Source organism: Martes martes, assembly GCF_963455335.1.
Source record: "Martes martes genome assembly, chromosome: 11".
Taxonomy (NCBI): domain Eukaryota; kingdom Metazoa; phylum Chordata; class Mammalia; order Carnivora; family Mustelidae; genus Martes; species Martes martes.
This window is the reverse complement of record NC_137899.1, coordinates 28238859-28262664: the sequence shown is the minus strand read 5'-3', so window position 1 is coordinate 28262664 and position 23806 is coordinate 28238859. Positions and strand designations below refer to the sequence as shown.

General features: G+C 33.8%; 1 pseudogene across 1 annotated transcript in view; it reads left to right on the top strand.

Moving 5' to 3' along the window:
- Window positions 1-795: 795 nt before the first annotated feature.
- The window catches only part of LOC308352437 (cadherin-related family member 3-like), a 149483-nt pseudogene continuing 126472 nt past the window's right edge, over window positions 796-23806 (top strand). Inside the window, exons 1-4 of the transcript in view lie at window positions 796-846; window positions 12197-12365; window positions 15751-15872; window positions 16126-16185. The product of the transcript in view is annotated as a cadherin-related family member 3-like (transcript). The remainder of the gene's footprint in view (window positions 847-12196; window positions 12366-15750; window positions 15873-16125; window positions 16186-23806) is intronic.

Below are 23806 nucleotides of genomic sequence, written 5' to 3'. Positions count from 1 at the left end.
AAACGCAACCTGTAAGATGGTTATTGTTATACCTGTTTTACAGAAAAGACCAATGAGGCTTAAACAAAGTCAGCATTTCCCAAAATAATAAAATAGATATTAGGGGATATGCTGTAGGCTTTGAGGTTATGCAGTTAGTATTCAAACCTAAGTTTCTGTGAATATAATTATCTTTTTGAGATTTTTAAATTAATTAATTTGTGTATTTATTTATTTATGGGGGGGAAGGGTAAAAGGAGGGAGAGAGAGAATCTTAAGTAGGCTCCATGCGCAGTGAGAAGCCCAATGTGGGGCTCCATTTCCTGACCCTGATATCACGACCTGAGCTGAAAACAAGAGTCTGATGCCTAAGGGGTGACAGAGCCACCCAGCCGCCCCTTTCTGAATATACTTAAGAGTCATTTTGTTCTTAAATATAGAAGAATATAAACAAAAGTTAGTAGAGAATAGATTTTCATTGCAATCTTATCATTATTATCTAAGTATAACATACACCTCAGGATAACTGTACTCTGTATGGAAGCAATCAAGTTTTCCTTGCAGGTACTAAACTACTTCAGGCACTGCATTTCAGAAATTCACAGATGTCCTTTTGAAAAAAAAAAAAAAACATATTTTGAAGAACAACTGAAATTGTAAACCTAAAAAAGAATTACATGTTTAGTGATGTTTAACCCAGAGAACAGGACAATTGGATAATTAAGGAAAACAATGACATTGCTTTTCAAATTCATGAAGCAATATAAAGAATTGTAATAAGGCTTGTTTAATGTAGTTCCAGAAAACAAATGCAGAATGATGAAGTGGAAGATAAAGACGCAGTTTTCACTCAACATACAGAGAAAGGTAATGAAGTTGAATGTGATTAATAGCTCTAGGAGCCAAGAAATGTCATAATTATTTTTAAAACCTGGGGGGGGTGTTTCTCTTTATTTTAAAGAAAGGAAAAATGAGGAGTTTGTAGAAGCAATAAATAACAGAGCTATTAAGTGTTAAGCAGCCTTGCACTTTTCTCTCCCATCAAACCATGTATATGAATTGAATTCTCCAAGAATGGAGTGAAATGTCCAATATATCCACCCAAGATCTTGGTTTTCTTACATGCAAAGGGAATGCTGAAATAATTCTGGCTCCAGAGAATACCCCATTGCTTTATATTCTTCTATTAGATTCATCACCTCTTTGTATGACATCAAATTAATCAAGATAGCATTCATATGTTCGGTTCATATATTTACATGTATTAATTTTTTGGTTATCACAACCTAAGGAAGTTGAAGGACTAGCATAATTAACTTTGACTCTTCAGGGCTGTCTAGTTAAACTTCAGCAAAATTGTTTCCAATTTTCATTTTGTGACAGATTGACTGGGCCATACACAACTGTATACTGATTGATAATTTTAAGAATTCAAGGACTGACTACTTCTCAAAACTGCATAAACAATAAAATTTTCAAAAGAACATTTTATAAAGGCAGAAAGGAAAAAATATTCTTCATATGTCAACCTAAACACTCTATTGAGGAAAAAAACAAAGCAAAAAACAGAGTGCTTTTAACTGTTTACCTTTTCTATCAGAGGTAAATTTATAGATTTTTTTAAAAATTTAGGCTTTTTAAAGATTTTAGGAGATTTTAGAATAAAGGTAATGAATCCCCCCTCAACCAACTAAATAATAAGCTAACACCTGAATGATCTTTTAGTCCTCCTAAAATAGTGTAGTCCTAAATAAACATATAAATCAAGAAAAACAGATTATTACTTTTTAAACACATCTATCTGTTAGCTTGATATCTTCTTTGAGGGGATTCATATACAAATAGGTTTGTTCATTATAAGATTAAATAGTAATTCAGAAACCAATTATAAACTCTCATTTCCTCCAGGGGTTACTTAAGCCTTTGGTTCAAAAGAACTTGAGTTACTCATGAAAGGTCTGTATTTCTCAGACACGCAATCAGTGACTCACAGGATGAGTAACAAACAAAACCAGTCCTCTTATTTCCTTCCTCCTCTCCCCTCTGTTCTTCTCTACTTAGCCAGAATACACGAATTAATTGACTGTTTTCAACATGCCCTTCTGTTGCTTATCTTAATTTCTGACTTCCAAAGATTTTTTTTTAAAAACCTAAAACTAGAGTTATTTCATACATTAAACTATATTCTACAAGGATCTGACTAACATAATCACTGAGAGAGGGAAAGACACATGATATAAACATATAAATCTATCATCTTCCTTCCTTCCTTCCTTCCTTCCTTCCTTCCTTCCTTCCTTTCCTGGGAGGAACTATGAAATCTGTACACCAAAATCCATTTCAATGTCATAAATCAAGGTCTTGCACTTTTGTCTGAATTAGTTTTTATAGGATGCTAAATTCTGGAAGAATTTCATGTGAAAATCCTTGCCATAGTTTGTCTCTTCTAGTAATTATTTCAAATAATCATTGAGCCAGGTATTCTTCTAGTTACTAGAGATATCTCCTTGAAGAAAAGGAAAATATACATACATATATACAGAGATGTATATTTTGTATATAACATATAAGTATATAAGTGGTATATACGTATATATTGTATATAAGTTTATGTATGTATATAAATTGTATATCTAATAGAGTTTACATTTCAGTGAATGGAAATTGACAATAGATATAGGTTAAATAATGCATACTATATTAAAAGATGAGGAGTATAATGGGGGGAAAATGATGAATTGTTATTTGAGTCAGATGGTATAGGCAAACCTCAATAAGAAAATGATAATTGAGGGGCGCCTGGGTGGCTCAGTTGTTAACTGTCTGTCTTCACTCAGGTCATGATCCCAGGGTCCTGGGACTCCCTGCTTAGCAGGCAGCCTGCTTCTTCCTTTCCCACTCCCATTGCTTGTGTTCCCTCTCTTAATGTCTCTGTCCATCAAATAAATAAATAAAATCTTTAGAAAATGATAATTGAGCAAAATCATTAAAGAGATAATTGAGCAAAATCATTAAAGACATGTGAACATCCAGGGGAGGAATATTCCAGGCAGACAGAATGGTCAATTCAAAGGGAGAGTGGCAGCAGTGTCTTTGTCAAGATGTGCAGGCCAGATAGTTTTGGATTTTAATATAAGATTCTTTGAGAATATATATCCTTAAGACTCAAAGGAAGTACCTTCTTATGATAGAATTTGATCCATAATATCACGGTAGATACAGAGTCATTTGTTCACTCATTCATTCAAAGATCAAGCAGATAAATTTTTTTTTTATTGTCTGAGTACTAGAAACACAAACATGAGTTAGACAACAAGGAAACATTCATGTAAGTAGATCTTTACATTCCATATTATAAGCATAATAGAGTGTGTACAGAACTCTTTTGGATGATAGTAGAATGAGTGACAAACTATCCGGGAAAGTCATAAATGGCTTCACTGAGGAAGTGATATTTGATTTGGTTCCTGAAGAATGAGTAAGATTTCACAAGTAAGAAATGAGAGACAGGCATTGCTGGGCACAGAATCATATCCATAAACACGGAAGTATTGAAGAGAATATGAAAAAGAATATGATATTACTGGATGTGTGGTACTTAAGAGGGGAAAAAGAGAATTGAGCAAAATGTGAAATGCTGCATGCTATGCTGTTTGGATTCTCTTTTGTAAGAGGAATGTTTTAATAGAAAACTGACATAATCAGGTTTTTAAATTAGAGCTATTTGATGGTGGTATGGAGGATGAATTGCACCATTCAGGCAACCTTCTACAGTTACCAGCTGTTCATAAGAGATCCCCATAGATACATGAATAAAGATGCTTTAATTCTTCAGGGGAAGCTTTATAACATTACATAGGAATCTTACTGCTAGTGTTGATGTAGAACAGAACTCAGAAAAGGATAGGTTACTTCCGAAAATATTCAAATCACCATCCCATGGGGTGTACAATATGAGGCTCTACAAGATTCCATTCTAGACTTTGAGTTTTTTAATGAGGTATCCTAAGTACTCTAAAGCAATATAAAATATTTGTTGAGTGCTTCTCGTATATCCTGTACTGTGCTCATTCCTTTTATGCATTACCTCATACACTCTTCGTAACAGCTCTGAGGTCTTTACTATAACTTTCCACATATAATAAATGAGGTAAATGATGTCTAGGAAGGTTAAAAAAGATTCATAGATGAAACGGCTCTTAGTAGAATCAGGTACTTCAGGTTACAAGTGCTTTGCTATACTATTTCCCTGAAAATTTGGCACATAGTTGTCTCTAATATATTGTCATTAAAGCACAGCATACATCTGAAATATTGTGAATATGTTGTAGTTTATTCACTGAGATCTGCTTTAGTGACTAGGAAGATGAGATTTCCCATGGCAAGAACTGGTCAAGGGTTTAAGATTTTGTCCTACTTGCAAGTTGAAAGAGGTTAGCTTCCCACAGTTTCATGGTTGCTAGTAGAAGATACAAGACTCTTGGGTTAGAGACAAAGAATATTATTACTCAAAGGAATTACAAAAGCCAGAGTGTCAGCATTCACACCCGTTCCTTAATTCTATACCACAAAAGAGTGATTCAAAGAGGGACATACAATGGCTGCACATGCAATAGGTTGGGTTATTAAAGAGGATCTTTGAGTTTAGTGGATTCCACTCTTTCCTAGAGGTCATTAAATTTGCTTAATCTTTGCCTTGGGGAAAGACTTTGTCTAAATTACATCAGATAGTAAACAAACAAGCCCCTAGTTCTAGAGAGACATTATCACTACCTCTCAAAACTTTTTTTTTTTTTTTTTTGGTATAGAAATATTTGAAGGGAAGCCTGGCTTAGTTGGCTGAGCGTTGGATTCTTGATTTCAACTCAGGGTCCTGGGATCAAGCCCCACTTTGGGCTCCATGCTCAGTGTGAGTCTGCTTGAGATTCTCTCTTTCCCTCTCCCATCTCCCCTCCCCCACTCATGTTCTAAATAATAAATGAATAAATAAATCTTAGGTGGAAAAAAAAAGGAATCCTTGAAGATAGTATAGAACAAAGGTGGTTAGGTACTAAGTTCAAAATATCTACAGAAATGCAAGAAACCCAGAAGAAATGTCTCTTAGCATCTCACTCAGAAGGAAACTGTGCTAGAGGATATTTGGGGAAGTTGAACCAACTACCATCTTTACCTTACATTTCTGAAATCCCATGGCAGACTTGAAAGGCAGACATTGTTTAGAACTTGACATGGATAATTTAGGCCAAGTTTGATTCTATGGCTAGAGCCATATAGAAATTTGTCGATTTCATTACATAATTAATAAGTCTGCATGTCTTGATTTTTAATCAAAGTATAGAAAACTCTCACTTCTTGGTCGATTTTGATGCCACAGTTAAAGAATGATGGGCTTTGGGGCACCTGGGTGGCTCAGTTGGTTAAGCATCCAACTCTTGATTTCAGCTCAGGTCATGATCTCACGGTTGTAAGATCAAGCCTAACACGGGTCTCTGCACTCAGCATGGAGTCTCCTTGAGATTCTCTTTTTCCCTTTCCTCCTGCTCATGCATGCATGTGTGCGGAGCTCTCTCCATAAATAAATTTAAAAAAATCTTTTTAAAAAAGAATGATATGCTTCAAAGTATTTCTCTAGCATTTTAACTGTTTGAATTCTATATACCATTGTTTTCAGCAATAGAAAGACACTGTTGATAAAATAATTTAACTTTTAAACTACTCTAATCAAGATAATGCTCCACATCATATTAATTCTCTTAGAGTCATGAGAGAAAATGTGAAAATTTTCTTTTTACCACTATATAAAACTTCATTTTTCCAGTCAATAGATAAAGGGGATTATTTATACTTGTAAAACCTGTAAGTTTAGATGAATTTTCAGACAGACTAGTGACACAACTGGAGATCATGTAATTTCTTTAGTTGATCTTTGGATGAAGTATGACATAAAGCATGCATTTGAAATCATGAGAGCACCCAAAGGAATGAATAGTAAATAATATGGTATACAATATAGCAGAAACATTTACCACACTGTGCAAAAAATGTTGCAGGATCCCAATCAAACAGAAACGAAATTAACATAAGAAATAGCTGATTATGGGAATACATAAATGAAATTAATACAAGAAATAGCTGTTTGTGGGAATGGTGGACCCCGTTGCCATTAGAGAAACTCTAGATACCAGCCAGAGGAACTCAGTGAAGAAAACATATCAAAATAAGTTAAGAAGGTAGTTGTACCAAAGAAGATAAGGAGGTCCCAGAGGTAGTGACATTGTCAAAAAACTTCACATTAAAGAAAATCGCAAAACATTTCATGACATTGAAAGTGCTAAAAATAAAACATGGGAAGCTGATCCAACCTCGAAAGGAATAGGACAATTTGCCAAAGCACAGAAAAGATCTTTGTTCTGTATCTTAAATTATACGATGACAAGCAAGCACTGTTCAAACTCCTCAGTATTTTTAACAAAGATTAAAAAATAATTCTTATTTAAATTACAGTGTATCAAATAAGTACTAGCTTATTATTTTTAATACCCTATCCATCTCTAGCCTATACCAAGAGAATTTTTAATATTTTGACAAAAATTTTTGAAGTCCTGGAACAACAGTATTTTTTCCTGATTATCTTTTTGATTCTTCAGACTGATTTGCATAATTTTAGCTGGCACAGGCATTTTTACAGTCCTGTAATACTGTGCAAAAGAGGACTACCTTATCTTTGTCATATGTATGATTATTTATAATATAAATACATATTCCTCATACCAGAGATTATACCATAAGTATGAAGTATACATATCTTTCTATATCCTGGACATCATATTTTAGGTATTCATTACTTATCACATAGAAAGATATAGAAGTCTTTTCTATAGTCTTCTATAGATATAGAAGTCTTTTCTAAGTCTTTTCTACCTTCCACGTTCTTATCTTGCAAGTCAATTCTTCATTTCCCTTCATATGGAACTTTCTAAGATGCGTTTGTAGTCATGTCACAGCCTTACTTAAAAGTGCATAATGAGAAACTGCTGTATATTTCATTAAAAAACCTTTTCCCCACTGTGTTCCACTCTGCTATCTTTGCTTATGGTTCTCTCTCCACTTATGCCTCATGTTCCCCTTTCTTCTTCCCTTTATTACATGAATGTATAAATCAATGAATAAATGAGCAAATATTTACTGGTGGAATATGTCATATAAATTAAGCAAGTTAAGGTAACATTCTCCAAAATGTTGATTCTCACACATGAGGGAATGTGGAAAATAACCTACTGTACTGGTGAAAGGAAATATCAAAAATTCTATTACATTTCTTATGTTTTTTAAATCCAAAATACAAAAGAGCCTGGGTTGCTCAGTTTGTTAAGCATCTGAGTTCTGAGTTTTGATTTTGGCTCAGGTTATGATCTCAGGGTCCTGAGATTAAGCCCCATGTCAGGCTCCTCGCTGGGCGTGGAACCCGGTTAAGATTCTTTCTCTCCCTGTCCCTCTCCCTGCTCATGTGTTCTTTCTCTCTCCTTCTCTAAAATCAATCAATCAATCAATCAATCAATTAATGTTCCTCTCTAAAACAAACAAACAAACAAAAAAGAAAATAAGCCTTAACATCCATGTAGGCAATGGCATTCTTACTGGGTCAGTCATGTGCCACATGGAGGCCAGAGTAGGAATTCCACTGTACAGACAAGGGCCTTCCCCCTTGTTTGTTAATGGCTGACACATTGTAATCATTTGCACTTGTAAATACGGTTGAAGTGGATTTATGTTTTATATCGTCTTGTTTAAACTAAATCTCTCTTCACTAAATAGAAGAGAAATTTAAATTCAATGAGACAAGAATGATGAAAAAAATGGGGGGTGATGGCAAGAAATGACATTGGACATGCATGTCTGCTGCTAGTATAAGGGGCTAAAAATTGATCTGCCAACATGTCAGCCAAAATATTCAATATCACTCAGAAAAAATAGTTGTAGTATGGTTTTACATGTACTCTTAATAATGAATTTCAACTAAACTACATATTTCTCTTGGAGATATTAGCTCATGGTGGCTTGAAGACATCATAGTAAAGTGTTAGAATTCTGTACCTATAATATGAGGTTAAAATGATGCAATATTTTTAGGGGGACAGTTGGAACCTGACAAAATTTTACCAACTTAGTTATAAGCGTATAATAGCAAAAGTCAAAATCCACGTTTGATTATGCTAATTGTTTTTCATACAGTAGAAAAATGGCTAAAAGAGCTTATGTGAAACAACAATTATTATTTGGGAAGATACAGAGAAATGTTAGAGATTTTAGGAAACACTTTAAGGATTAATAATCCAGTAACTCATTAACTCATTAACTCATTAACTCATCCAGAGTTGGATGAAAGTGCAGGTCTTAAACATGCCTTAGCTGATAGATTTGAGAGATTCTATTTTGTTAATGAAAATCTGAAGAACTACTCTTCTTGAACCACTAAAGGGAAAGTTCTCTAAAGAAAAAAGGGCTCTCATTAAAAAAAAAAAAAGATTACTCTAAGGAAAAGAAAATTAATGGGGAAAAAAATCTAAGGATACTATCTGAGAAAACGGCTGTTTTCTATTAAAAGTAAACAAAGGATTCAAGAATTAGTTCATAGAAATAGAATCGTGTGAAATACATCCATTTGTATTATTCATAGACAAAGGATTGCATCAAAGTGGAAAAGTTGTTTTTTTTTTTTAAGATTTTATTTATTTATTTGAGACAGAACACAGCAGGGAGGAGGGTCAGAGGGAGAAGGAGAAGCAGATTCCCCGTTGAGCAGGGAGCCTGAGGTGGGGTTAGATCCCAGGACCCTGGCATCATGACCTGAGCTGAAGGCAGCTACTTAACCGACTGTGCCATCCAGGGGCCCTAAACATGGAAAAGTTTAAGCAACAGGTGGAAAGTAATTATCAAAGTGGCTACTCGGGTTGGGATGAGGAAACTGATCTTTAAGCATCATGACGTTTTGTAAAAATGGTAGGCAGTGATAATAAAAATATTTTTACCATACATATTTACTTGTTATTAAATAGCATACAGTTTACTTAAAGAACTGTCAAATTTAAGGATGAGTTATATATATTTTCCCTAAAGCACAAGTCTTCCAAATTTATTTACTATTTGCATAATATGCAAGTGCTTCATGGAAGTAGTGTATCAGTCCTTTAAAGATTAACGTGGCATTCAACGATGAATAAGAAAGCAACTGCTTACTGAAAAAAATTCACTTCATGGAGAAATGGATTTCAAAATGTTTTTGTCATTGTATGATTCAAAACATTGCAAGTGTGTCACCTACAAAAATTTTATGTCAGCCCACTTGTACCGGGAAATAGAATTTTCTAATCAGTTTAAAAATCTTCCACATGAAGAGTCTCAGTAGATTTTAAACTAACTGATTAAAAATGTAATACCTTCCAATCAGTTTGAAATAAAATCTGACTTATATCAAGAATTAGGGATACTGATAGCTATCAATACTCAGTGCTTTGCAGTATTGGTCAGTAAAACTGAAAATGAGTTTGTGATTTTTAAGTACAAAATGACACCCTTCTTTTATTTAGATCTACACATATTTGTGAGGAATCTTTAGGTTCTTTTCCATCTTTAACAACAAAACAAGGGTGGACATAAAGTGAACTTTGTCCCCGGCTATGAACATATTATACACACAATGCAAAATTGGATTATTAACAATAATGAAACATATTTATTTGTTCTTACTGTATTCTTAAATAATATACTCTATTTAAATAACTTAATACAAAATATAATTGTTAAGAGACTAATTTACAAAATGCTTCTTATATGACTAATTAAAAAAAAAAGTTTTGGGGCACCTAGGTGGCTCAGCAGGTAAAGCACTGACTCTTGTTTTCCTCTTAGGTCATGATCTCAGGGTGGTAAGATTGAGCCCCACATCTGTCTGGCTCCATGCTCATCAAGGAATCTGCTTAAGATTCTCTCTCTGCCTCTGCCCCTCCCCCCTCCAATAAATAAATAAATCTTTAAAAAATAAAATGAGTTTTTAAAGAGATATTGTTTATCTTCAGCTGGTTATTCATCTCATTATGAAATATTATTAAATAATAAGCACTATGGAACACCATTTATAATATTTTAAAGAGAAAAAGACATTTAAAAACTTTACTATAATGTACTTATGTCATTTTGCATTGTAATATTTATGATAATTATAGTAGAGTATGCATAACATAATGTGACAGAATATTTTCCATCCTTATATTGTTCTTTTAAATTTATTCTAATTTTTGTTTATATTTTATAAGCATAAAATATATTACACCATATTACATATGAATAATTTTTAAAATTATAGCTGTATGTATATTGGGAGATAACCCACTGAGAACCATTTTAACTGATAAGATTCTGTAATCAAAAGACTTTGGTGCTTATAAAGCCTCATTTTATAGAAGCTACCTTCTACTTAAAGGTCTCTCTTTCCGTTTTGGGAAGTGTCTCTTCTTTCTCCTAAACTTTCACATTCTTTTACTGAAACTTCTAAGGCACTTTGCTACACTATAATTGTTTTTATCCATCCATTATTTTTTCTCGTTGTTAGAAACTACATAAGAATTTTTCTTAGCTTTGTATCTCCTCAGTCATCAAGAGTAGTGAGTCTACAGCTAGAGACACTCAAAAATATATGTTGACTGAATCATCTTGGGGTTTGCAACTGTGGACTCACGTTAGAAATAACTCTTTATCATATTACAGAGAAGCTTCTATTAGATAAATAAGGACTAAAGAGCAAATTACCTGGACTGCTTGCCAAATATTCTCCATAGGATACCCCACATTAACTCTAAATATTTATAATTTAAATTGATATTATATAATGATCCTTGCTTTGCTGATAATCTCCTTACCAAATGCATATGGGAAACAGACATGGAAGCTGAAATATGACCTATGTGCATAATCATTCAATGAAACAGAATACAAGAGTTGGCTTTTTACAATGTCGAGTAACAATTTATTGACCTGTTGGTTTAATCCGAGTAAGGACTACATTTGTATAAATAGCCAAAGCTTTGCATTTGTTAATACGCATTCCTAGGGGAATTGGGAAGATGCTCTAGATATGAACATTTCAAGGTTTGTTTAAGTTTTGGGCTTTTTTTAGCTTTTAAGAAAGCTAAGTTTTCTTAGTTAAGGAATTTAATGCCAGCTGAGATCCTTTTACTGAGTATTATTGTCTTTTATTCTCTCATCCTCAGTCTCTTCATGTGTGCATGTGCGTGCACGCATATGTGAATAAAGAAAAAAACTCAGCACTTAATCCTAAATTATTTCAAAAAGGACTCTACTTTTCATATTTTTTTCTTCCTTCAGGGTCCTCTTAGAGTAATTTGCTATATAAAAATCTTTCTCTATTATTTGAAATATTGATTAAGTTAGGACTGTTTTTTAGTATTGGCTAGTTTCACATTCTTTATATAGCCTTTTAATTAGACTGCAGACTCTGGGAATGCATTACAAGATAAGCCTATGTGTGCTTTTCACTTTGGAGGTGCACCATAGTGCAATTTGCAGTAAGTCACAACTTCAGAGTTCTGTTCTTTCTATTTAAAATAAATATGATAACAATAATAATAATAATTTAATTAATGGAAAATGATGTTTCATTAATTTTTTCAACTAGCATTTTAAATTATAATACAAGTTCTTACATGAAAAACTTCATATGAATATGCAAAATGATTTGACAAAATGATCAATAAACGAAAGTGAGAAGTTAATGAAACTGGCTTTTAACATTCTCTATAGCAGTTATTAATGAGAGAATGAAATAAAGGTGTAGTAAAGGCAGGATGACAACTTATTTTTTTCTTTCAAGTTTGTTCTGCAGAGCACAACACAGAAAAACAATATTGAGAATTAAGAAAAAAAATTGACTCAATTTTTGAACTTTTTTCAAAGTCACAATTTTACTTATCAATGTAATTTATAGGGATAGCCACAAATTATTTTTATATTTATAATTTTATTATATATTTTATATTTATATATAAATTATTACAAAATTTATGAATATATAATATAAATTTCATTATATATCTATATATTTTATATCATTTATATTCATAAATTATATATAACTTATAGATAAAATTATTTTTATATTTTAACTTGGTTTTACTTAAAACTCTCTATGTTATTTCTGCAGTGTTTTCACATACTGCAGCAGAAATTTCAGATGTTAATTAATCCAGTTAATTTGCCTGAAAATATGCTTCCTGGGACACAACTAATTTGAGCTTATGATAAGGATGTAGCTGGAAAAGCAGATGTCTACAACTTTCTAGGTAAAATGAAGGATTTTATCATCAATGTACGTAAGTAAATTTTAGCATTTATATTTTTATGTATTTTATACTTATGACCTTTAAGATTCAGACTTCAGACATATTTAATTAACCTAAATGTTATACTAGATTTCTTGGTTAAAACTGGCTGCAGATAATTATGTAAACATATAATTTCCAAAGGGGCTTCCCATTACTACCCTGCCCCACATTCCTGATAGCCTAATGTTGCCACGAATGTTTCCTGAAAAAATAAATACTGTGTTTGTCAGTTTGGCATGAGAGTCACCCGATTATTTTCAGAGAAAAAAAAAAGTCCTCTGAATAATAGGAAAGATGGTCCAAAATACATATTTTTGTACTGATTTCAAGAAAAATAATTTTTTAAAAAAATATGGCCAACTGAGTTGAATTTTTTCCAAAAAAGGATGAACTAATCAATTAGTTGGTTAAGGCAGATCATATGTTCTGTGCTCTGAACTCCCCACAGTACCTGTGCCTAGTCAGGTGGTTTGCACAGTAGGTCCTTAATAGGTTCAAAGATAAAGCGTTTCTCAGTTAAAATCAAAATTCAAAAAAACCTTTGTGTTTACAATCAATCCAGCCAGGGACAACTGCAAATACAAATTATGTGTTTCTGGATGCCTCTGAAATAGGAACCATAGATTTTCTTACCAGGGTGCTTTTTACTCAGGTTATGATTTCTTGAGTAACACACAATTAACTAGATGTTAATTTTAAACTGAGCCCGAAGATAACATAGTGGTTATCTACATTTTAGAGAGGTATCATAATGTGCACACAAGTACTTGCACAGTATGCTCAGGAAATGTTAAAATATTGCCCGACATGATTTTTATAAATTTAAGAAAGTAGTTTCAAAAGGAAGAAGAGACAGGGTTTTTTTTTTTTTTTTTTTTTGTCTTACTTGCTGCCCAATGACACTTGACTTGAATGCTTGCTTGAGGCTCAGCACAGTCCCCTACTCTGAGAAGCCCAGCACCTTTCCACAGACATCTTTCTAAGCTTTGTTGGCTCAACGGCTGCCCTTCCTGTTACTAGGACTGTACTCTAAACCTCCAAATTCCAAATAACATCCGAACATTCCTAAACTCTTTGTTTTCTCCTGGTGAGGGTCAAGATACTGGAAGACTTCCTTTGGTGGGACAATTTCTGATTCCTTGTAGAGACTGCAATAATGACCACCTTCTCAGGCTCCCCAATCACCTGCTATTTGAACCTAAGCCTTTTTTATTTTTTTATTTTTTTCTTACTGTACTTCTGGTGGGAGTGTGATCACAGACCTGGGCTTGAATCCCTCTGTGCACCACTTCCTTAATAATATGACAATATCTGAATCTAATTATATGAAGAATGTGTGCCCACTTAAAATCCCTGTTTCTCATTTCCCTGTTATCCTTAGTAATTGCCTAAGATGAAAGCTCCTGCAAATATGAATTTTTCCTCTTCTCTATTCTCATCCCCATTCTACTCCATGCTTCCTTTCCCCTAACCTAAATTCACATTCTTTCTGCATTCTCACACCTTTCAATTATGGTTTGTGAAATCCCTGGTATGTGACAAATACATAAATACACACACACACACACACACACACACACACACACACCCCTCTCTTACTTTGTCAACTTCTTTTGTGGCATTTCTCTATCTCTTTCTTTAACTGAAATTTGTTGTCCTCATGAGACAACCACAGCATGCCTCAAGCTGATGTTAATCACTCACCCACACATCTCATATCTCTGGGTCAGGAAGTGGGAAGTCAGCATTCTTCTCACTTCCCAAACTGATCCCCGACCATTACTCTGATCCTCCTTGGAAAATCCCTTGCTCTTTTGGAGCTCAGGATATTTGGCTCTTTACCAAATATACTAATCACTCCCTCTCAAGCCCCGGGCACTTGAATGCATCACTCACTCACCGTGTTCCTCCCTATTTCAAGGCTTGCTACCATCTCTGAGGTGTTTGTTTGTTTGCCAATATTCACGTTATGGCCTATCCAACATCCCACACGCTCAATCCATTGACCTTCCCTACTGTAAATTCCTATACCTAAATCCCTGTATGTTTAAAATCTGCTTCCATCCACACACCCCCATGGCTGCAGCCAAAACATAAACAGCACCCAGAACAATTCCGTTTCTACACTCTTCATCTCTTCCTATGCTTTTTTCAGCTCTTTTATTCTTGTCTCCATTATGCTGTTTGGTCAGCATCATCAAGTCCACAACTCCACTAAATTAATTTCTTTCTATCACTCACTTCTTCTCTTTACTTCTCTATCTAGCATTATGGTCCATTTTTCAAACCATTCTTGACAATATGCTCAGGTAACTTGTCTGGTTATACTTCTATAACTTTTCCCTGGGAAAACTAGTATGAGATAAATCCAACAGTTACTTTCTGCTATCTCTGGGTTGATGAGGAATGTTAGGGAAAATCACATGAACCAGTATGTTAACTCTAAATTTTATTTGGCCCTTTATACTTTCTGGGAATCGTTCACAATTTCTCTAGTTAGATCACTCTTTTATTTGCCAAGTTGGCTATTTAAAATTTTCTCCAATCTCATCTCAAATTTCCTGTTCACCTTAAATCTTTTCTCTTTTCAAATGAACTCAACTCTACATGTTTGAGGAAAAATATAAGCAATCAGGCAGGAATTTCCTTCTGCTGTTACCTAGACAGTGGTTCTTTGTGATTTACCCCTTTTTTCTGTTCTCTTGTCACAAAAGATGCCTGCTTTCTTTCATCTACTTCCATTCCCTTCAACTTTGTTCTGAGTTCTATTTTTTTCCCTCTTTCAGAGATCTTGCTGCGCTGTTTATACCCTTATCCCTATATTTTATCTTCTTCTTTGCTGGTTCACTTCTACTAAGTAGTCTATTGAGCCTTTCTTACCTTAGACAAAATTCACTTTGACCAACATCCTTCTTGTACTGTCTTCCTCCTGACCTTTTATAGAATGTCTCACTTCTGTAAGAGGTCAAATCTTTAAAGAATTCTCTATACTTTTTCCACGTCTGCATCTTCTGTTTATTCTTAAATAAAGGTCAGTATGAATGTTGACAGATCACTTCACCAAGATATGGCACCATACATAGCCATCTTCTTTATTGTTAAGTACAATACCATATTTTGGCCCTTGTCTCATATAATACCTCTTTAACATTTAGAACATTTAGTAACGTTCCATACTTTTTGAAATGCCCTTGTCCTTTGATTCCTATGATGCTATATTCTAATTTTACCTATCTCTGTCCTCCATGTCATTTCCCATTTAGGTTCTTCATAAAATAAAAGAGTTAAATATGTAATTCTAAAATCTCTCAAGACTTAGTTATGTTTCTATATAATTATGGTCATTATAATTTATGTATTGTCTCTTAACTAGGCTCTACCAAGATGTTTAATTATATAACTGCTCTCAGAAGGTTTTTACTGCTAGTCGATAATGGCAGGATCCGAGACATGTTTTGACCATTAATATCATTGATTTTCCAGAACCTCCAGACTGTACTGATGGTCCCTAGTTTTTTCCAAGCACAGGTATGGCACATCATTTTCCTATAGTTTACTTTTAACAGCTACATATAATGAAAGAGGGCATATTTCTCCAGTTAAAGTTGTAGCAGTGACTTTTATTATGTATATAATGTGTTTATATAAATATAAAAATTATGAGCATATATTCATATATTCAAGAAAATACATAACCTCTCTATGAAATAGTTAGGAAAAAAGAATTACCATGTGGAAATTCTCATAGATGACTGGGATTACAGAGCAGATACATTAAAAACAGCAATAGAGATTCTTCAAAAGACTGGTAAGAAAAGTGAGGCAGAAGAGACAAAAAATAAAAGGTTTTGCAATTTAATATATAAATTTAAGCCACTGCCTCTGAAAATGCCACAGCAAGCAATTTATTTTTAATATTTTTAAAATCCTTATAGCTCAAAAGTTTCATATTGTGAAAGCAAATAATGTGTGCTTGCTTGGGGTTGACCAAGTCAGAGACACAACTTTCTCTAAATAACTGACAATTTACTTTAAATACAAACTCTAGTATGAGTAAATGAGCAAGAAGAGAAGGGACAGTATTTCATGTAGAAGAATTCATATGTACAAATGTTTTGAGACAGTGTAGAGCATGGTGAGTAAGAAGAATTGAGTCTAATGTGGATGGGATGCCTGGCTGGCTCACATAGTTAAGTGCCTGGGTTTAGCTCAGTCATGATCTCAGAGTCCCACATTGGGCATCCTTGATCATTGGGGAGTCTGCTTCTCTCTGCCCCTCCTCCATGCCCATCCTCCTTGCTAGTACTTTCTCTCTCTCTCATAAATAAACAAAATCCTAAAAAAAAGAGAGAGAAATTCTAGTGTGATTGAAAAGAATACAAAATGATTTTTGAAAGGTAATACAGGTATTTTAAGAATTTTGGTCTTTGCCTTAAGTATAGTAGGAATCTTCATAATATTTTAGGCAGATAGGTGTTTTAAATAGATTCTTCCTGTTGCGTGTAGATAAAGACTTAAAGATGGGAAAGGTAGAAGAGGTATCCACAGATGTTGTAAAGGGTTAGCTGATAAATATTTGGGGTTTTGAAGGCTGAAAGGAAAAATCAAGAATATTATTTGTAGTATCTATGTAACAATGGAGGGAACAAATTTCTATTGACAAGTTTTAAAAAATACAACAATAATAGTAACAATAGGTTAGAATTTTTGTAGAAGTATCCTCTATAAAAATATGAAATACAAAAATAATGTATTTTTCCCTTTGGGAGGATAGAATTTCCTTTTATTGGATGGAGGGGTTAAATAACTGAACATCATTGAATGGTTTTCCTTGCTTGGCTAACACATGAGTCACTAAGAATCTTATTTCAGTTATAGCCTCATTTTAATTTATATTTGTGAATACAGTCCATCATCATGAGATTTTTTTTTTTTTTACATTTTCTATTTTTTTTGGGCTATTATTTTCTTGTCAGTTGGGAATGAGTGATGAGTGCTTAGTCTTATAATTCTGATGTATATCATATTCTTTTATGATATTCTTATATGATATTCTTATAATATGATATAATATAATATCATGTTAGATAATATTATATTAGATAAGCATATCTAATATGATATTCTTATAATATTCTTTTATTATGACTATAGTGCCTTTGTTCAATAAACACAATGTTTTACCACATAATTCAATAAAAAAGTAATCCACACTCTAACATGCCTAAAAGTGTGGCATTCAAAATCCACATTTCCCTTCTTTTCTTGTTTGGCCATGATGGGTAGGCATGGTAATAAAAAATGACATGGTAATCAGCATGCTGTTATAACTGGATTGCTGCAATTTATAGTATGTGAAATTATGAAAGCACCATATATGGTCTCTATCTCCATTACTCAACTCCACCAACACAGCAAGAATGCAACAACAGATACTACATAATCAAGTGGGTGGGTATGTACATGTTCTGTTAACACTTTGCAAGTAGTGAAATTTGGATTCCATATAAATTTCACATGCCACAAAATATTATTTCTTTTGATTTTTTTTAGCCATTTAAAAATGTACAAAACATTCTTAGCTCATAGACCATACAAAAACAGTCAGAAGTCTAGATTTGGCTCATGGGCAGCAGTTTGATGAACCATGGAGTAGAGAAAGACCAGTTATCAGGTATTTCAGTAATCCAGCCTAACGAGGTGATGGAGATAAAGATAAAAGAATAGTCTTGAGATACTTAAATAGTTAATTAATCTGGTATTGAATTAACTATAAAGGAAGAGAGGAGGACTCTGAGGTTTCTGATTTGCATACTGGTTTGGAGATCTTCAGTTAAAATAGGAAAATCTAGAAATAGACCACATTTGGAGAGAAAATTATGAGTTCATTTTTGAACATGTCATGTTTGATATGCTTTTGTTATATCAAAGGAGAGATTTAAATAAGCAGTTGAACTCAGAGGTCCTGCCTAGGGCTATAAATGTTTTGTAATTGAAACCATGGACTTGGATGAGATTACTCAGTTAAAGAGTAGAGAATTAGAAGAAAGGAGGACAAAAGGCCAAATCCTGAGGTACTCCTACACTTAATGACGTGGCGGAAGAACCCTAGCCTGCCAAGAAAACTAAGGAGCAGCTAAAGTGGTGGTAGAAGAGAGTTATGCCCTGAATCACCAAGGAAGAGAGTGCCAGTGGTTAGTAGTCTGGAATTCCACAACCAAGTAAAATGAGATATTAAAATGTCCCTTGCATTTACTAACTGATATGGGGGAAAATGGTAAGTGGTGAGCCTGAGAACTATTTTATTGATGTTATAGGGATGGAAGCCAGAATGGAGCAGATTGAGGAGTGAGATGGTGACATATAAACCATTTTTTAAAAAAGAAATTTGCATGTGAAATAAGAGAGAAGACAGTGGCAGAACTACATTGGATTGAAACAGTTTTGTCTGGTGTATTTGGTTTTAAAGTGAGTCTCTTAGGTAACTTTACAAATAATTGGGGAGAAGCCATTTGACTAGGCATTTGAAGACACATGAAAGCAAAACATAGGAGAGAGATGGGATCAAAGCCTAGGTGGAATCAATCAATCATTTATCAATCTAGTATATTCATTTATATTATAAACATTTATATGTCTATATTTGCATCCTCAATTTATTTTTATATTTAACAAATTCAAAATGCTTTGAAGCATTATGTTTTTTTCCTTTGAGACTGTACTAGCAACTTAAAAAAATATTTTATTTATTTATTTGACAGAGAGAGAGATCAGAATAGGATCAGAATAGGAGACAGAATAGGACAGAGAGAGAGATCATAATAGGATCATAATAGGAGAAGCAGGGTCCTCGCTGAGCAGGGAGCCTGATGTGGGGCTCGATCTCCATGGCCTGAGCTGAAGGTAGATGCTGAGAGTAGATGCTTAAACCAACTGAGCTACCCAGGCATCCCTGCACTGGCAAATTTAATCTCTAAAAACATACTAGTGAATTGAGGGTCCCAGTTTATTTGGCTGTATATTTTTATTTATATATATTAATATAATATATTTATATAAAATATACTGTATATTTATTATGTGTATTATTTGGTGTTGGAATGAAAATTTCTTTGTCATTGCAATTGAAATACAGTACTTTGAAAACATGCATTAGTGTCCCTTGATTTGAAAAATCATGAATATAAACTATAAACTCCTTTAAAAACATAAAATAAATTTAAGTTACCATTAATAAAAATACAAACCAAAACCAAATAGGCATTTAATTAAACTGCCATGTTAAGTATCTTTTAGATTCATTATAAAAATCGACTCATTTTCTATATGTATCTCTATTATACTATGTTCAAATATCACATTCATTTTCTCAGAAGCTGATTACACCGATTACATTAAAATGTAATGCTTTTTATGTTGATACAAAAACACTTTTTTTTCCAATTTTCACTATTAAAGGCAGTGCTCTCTGATAACCATGAAGTTATTTTTCAAAGCAAACACACATGCACACACACACATATACAGATGTTAAAAAATGATATCAGCTATGGATATGAATAAGTAATGAGAATCTTCATATTTTTTTTTCTTTTTCTCTTGATCAAGGAGTAAGACTCCAAATCATCTCTTCCAAGCTCTCCTGGGGTCTTAGCTCTCTTCTGTGTCACACTGAAGGCCTGTAAGTCCTTCCTGTTTTCCATTCCTAGTGTTGGATCTGTCCCAATTTGAGGTGGTAAAAGGTACATACTTAGGGATGACAGAATAGGGTGGTAGGTAAAGAAAACTGCAGATTTAAAAAGTTATTGGTTAGGATTTGAAAAGCTATAATAAAGATTTTATCTGATATGAGAACTTAATGGCTGTTCAGGAAATTTGCCAAGTTTAATTTTCCCAGGCAATTGTTCCAGAGGTACTTAGAAGTTTTAGAATAAACCCTATAGATTTGTAATAATATTTTTCTGCCAAGAGAAAAAGCAAGAAGCAACTGTAAATGCTGAAGAAAAGTAAAATAAGATGAACACTGAGTGTAGATTGGGTTTGGCAGCATAGAGACTTTTGACGACCTTTTGGGGAAAGTTTTGGTGTTTAGGCAGTAACCTCTAGTAGAGTGGACTGAAGAGTTTGCCAGAGGTTAAGAAATATATAAAACTCTGGACCTGAAGAGTGGAAAGTGACAGAGCCATAATTAAAGTATACTTGGAGCTAGGATGCTTTTTTTTTAATGGTATAGATTTGAGCATGTTTAAGTGCTAACAGAAAGCAGACATTAGTGATGGAGTATTTGAAAATGGAAGATAAATTTAAAGTCAAGTTCCTGAGAGAGTAGAAAGGAAGATATCTCTCAGTGAACAGGGATTATTTTTAATGACAAGATCTTCCTTTTACTCTAAAAGGAGGGGGAAAGTTGCAGATATAATTGGGGTTATAGATCTTATGAGAAAAAGGTGAGTTATTACTAGTCTAATGGTTTCCATTTACTCAGTGCAGTAAAAAGGGAGATTCCCTATGGGAAGTGGCATAGAAGGGAAGGGGTAAAAGGTGGGGGGTAAAAGGGCAATATTTAAAATAAATGTAGAAAGGTGAAGAATAAACATAACAGAGACTTGCTTAAGATGATTAAGGCTCAAAGACATTTATTCCTCTATTAATTTTTTTATAATTAATATTTCGGGCTCATACTTATGAAATGCCACAAAAGCTAACTCTAAGCATTTACCAAAAAAATTTTAAGCTCAGTTTTCTGATTATTTGAGTAAAAAAAAACAAGTTATAAAGATCAGCATATTTCTCGCTCAAAACCTTCAGGATTCACTATCCATGGCAGACTTACAACATGTATTTCTTAAATAATAACACATGAAAGTCAAAATTACTCCTCAATCCATGGGCTGCAGAATGGATGTTGTATTACAGGCATGAAGACAACATTAATCTTGTACATCTCCATTAGGGCTCTTGATGACTAGGTGCATTGTCAATGAGTCACATTCTGAAAGGGATTTTTTTTTTTTTTTCCTGAGTAGTAGTTCTCTACAGTGGATTTCAGTGTTCAGTAAATTGTGTTATAAACAGATTTGCTGCCATCCAGGCTTTGTTGTTCCACCGATACAGCAGAGGCAGAGTAGGTTTAGCATAATTCTTAAAGGCTCTAGGATTTTCAGGTCAATGTGCACTGGCTTCAACTTAATGTCACCAGCTGTATTAGCTCCTGATGATAGTTAGCCTGTCCTTCAAAGTTTTGAAGCCAGGCACTGACTTCTCCTTTTTAGCTGTTTAAGTCCTAGATGACAACTTTTTCTTTCTTCCTCTTCCTCTTCTTCTTCTTCTCCTCCTCCTCCTCCTCCTCCTCCTCCTCCTCCTCCTCCTCCCCCTCCCCCTCCCCCTCCCCCCTCCTCCTCCTCCTCCTTCTTCTTCTTTTTCTAGATGACATCTTCTAACAACAGAAGGTTATTCTGTATACATAGAAGATCTGTTTTTTAGTGTACCCACCTTCATTGATTATCCTAGTTAAATCTTTTGGATAACTTCTTTGCAGCTTCTACATTAAGACTTACTGCTTCACCTTGCACTTTCATGTTACAGAAATGTTTTCTTTCCTTAAACTTCATGAACCAACCTGGGCTACCTTCCAACTTTTCTTTTGCATCTTCTTCACCTCTCTTGGGCCTCATAAAATTGAGGAGAGTTAGAGTCTTACTCTGGATTGGGCTTTGGCTTAAGACATGTTCGGGCTGGCTTGGTCTTCAGGCTACTAAAACCTTCTCCATATCAGCAATAGGGCCATTTTGCTTTCTTATCATTTGTGTGTTCACTGAAGTAGCAACTTTAATTTCCTTCAAGAACTTTTCTTTACACTGAACATCTTGGTTAATTGTTGTACAAAAGGCCTCACTTTGACTTCTCTTGGATATTGATATGCCTTCCTCACTAAGCTTAATCATTTCTAGCTTTTGTTTTAAAGTGAGAGACATGTGACCATTCCTTTCACTTGAATACTTAAAAGGACATTGTAGAGTTACTAAATGCCCTAATTTCAAAATGATTGTGTCTCAAATAAGAGGGAGGCCTGAGGAGAAGGAAAAAGATGAGGAAATGCCCAGTTGGTGGAACAGTCAGAACACACACAACATTTATCAATTAAGTTCACCATCTTATATGGGTGAGGCACATCAAAACAACTGCAATAGTGATATCAATGATCACTGATCACAGAGCACCATGACAAATATAATAGTAATACATTCAAAATATTGTGAGAATTTTCAAATTGTGACACACAGAGACAATGAGCATGTGCTGTTGGAAAAATAGTACCAACAGAGTTGCTTCACATAGGGTTGTCCCAAATGTTTAATTTTCCAAAAATGTAATATCTGCAAAATGCAATTTCTATAAATTACAATAAAGTGAAGCACAATCAAATAAGGTATGTTTGTATCTGCCAGGACTTGTTGAGCCTGTTACTTTTCTTTTTTAAAAAAACTTACTTAATATTATTATGAAGTTTGGTCATGTTATGTCTTTACTCTGAGGGAAGGCTTTTGTGTAATCTTGTTTTTTTCTTTTTTCAGTATTATTTTCAGAGAAAATATTAGGAGACATGCTTCTAGGCAGTTACTGTTCATTTTATTATTTTATTATCTTTGCTTACCCCCAAATCTCCTGATCATTTAACTTTAAATGTAATTACATTAGGAAAACAAAGATTTATTAAATTGAGCTGGGCAACTTATTAAAATTTAAACTTATAATGTATAAATTTGGTCCACAAATGTATGTCCATAAGAAATAGAATAAATTTAAACATCTTATTACCCAACTTTAGCTAAACTTCATTACTAACTGATATCCCATGGGCTGTGATTAAACACACACACACAAGTTTGTGTGCACACATACACACATGCACACAAACCACCAAGAAACTAATAAATAATTCACTCCAGTATTTCCTGGGGTCACTCTATCCATGTTGTATTGTAGTTCAGCTTTTTACCCATGGTCAAGCTATGGGGAGATGTCAGAAGCTGTTTGAGAAATGGAGGTCAATCAGTTTTCTACAAATGTGTTTCTGTAAGAAAGACCTCCTCCATGAATGGCTCTACCAGAAATTGGAGTACAGAAATCTTACAGAAGGCTACCTTCCGGCTCCCCACAGGACAGTCTATCAGAATATATGTCATGCTCTTTTTCTTTAAGTTATAGTTGCCATAATCTGTGACTTTAAGTTAAAAAAAAGCACTATGTAGGGATAGGAAAAATGATAGGAAGCTGGGGGTGGGGATGAAAATAAGAAAAAAAAAAAGGATAGACATCTTAAAATATTATCCCAGTCCTACCATTCAACCTAAAGTTAGTACTGTTCTGTTTTTATTATACAGAGAGCTAATGAAGTCATAATATACTTTAATGTTTATACATGTTGA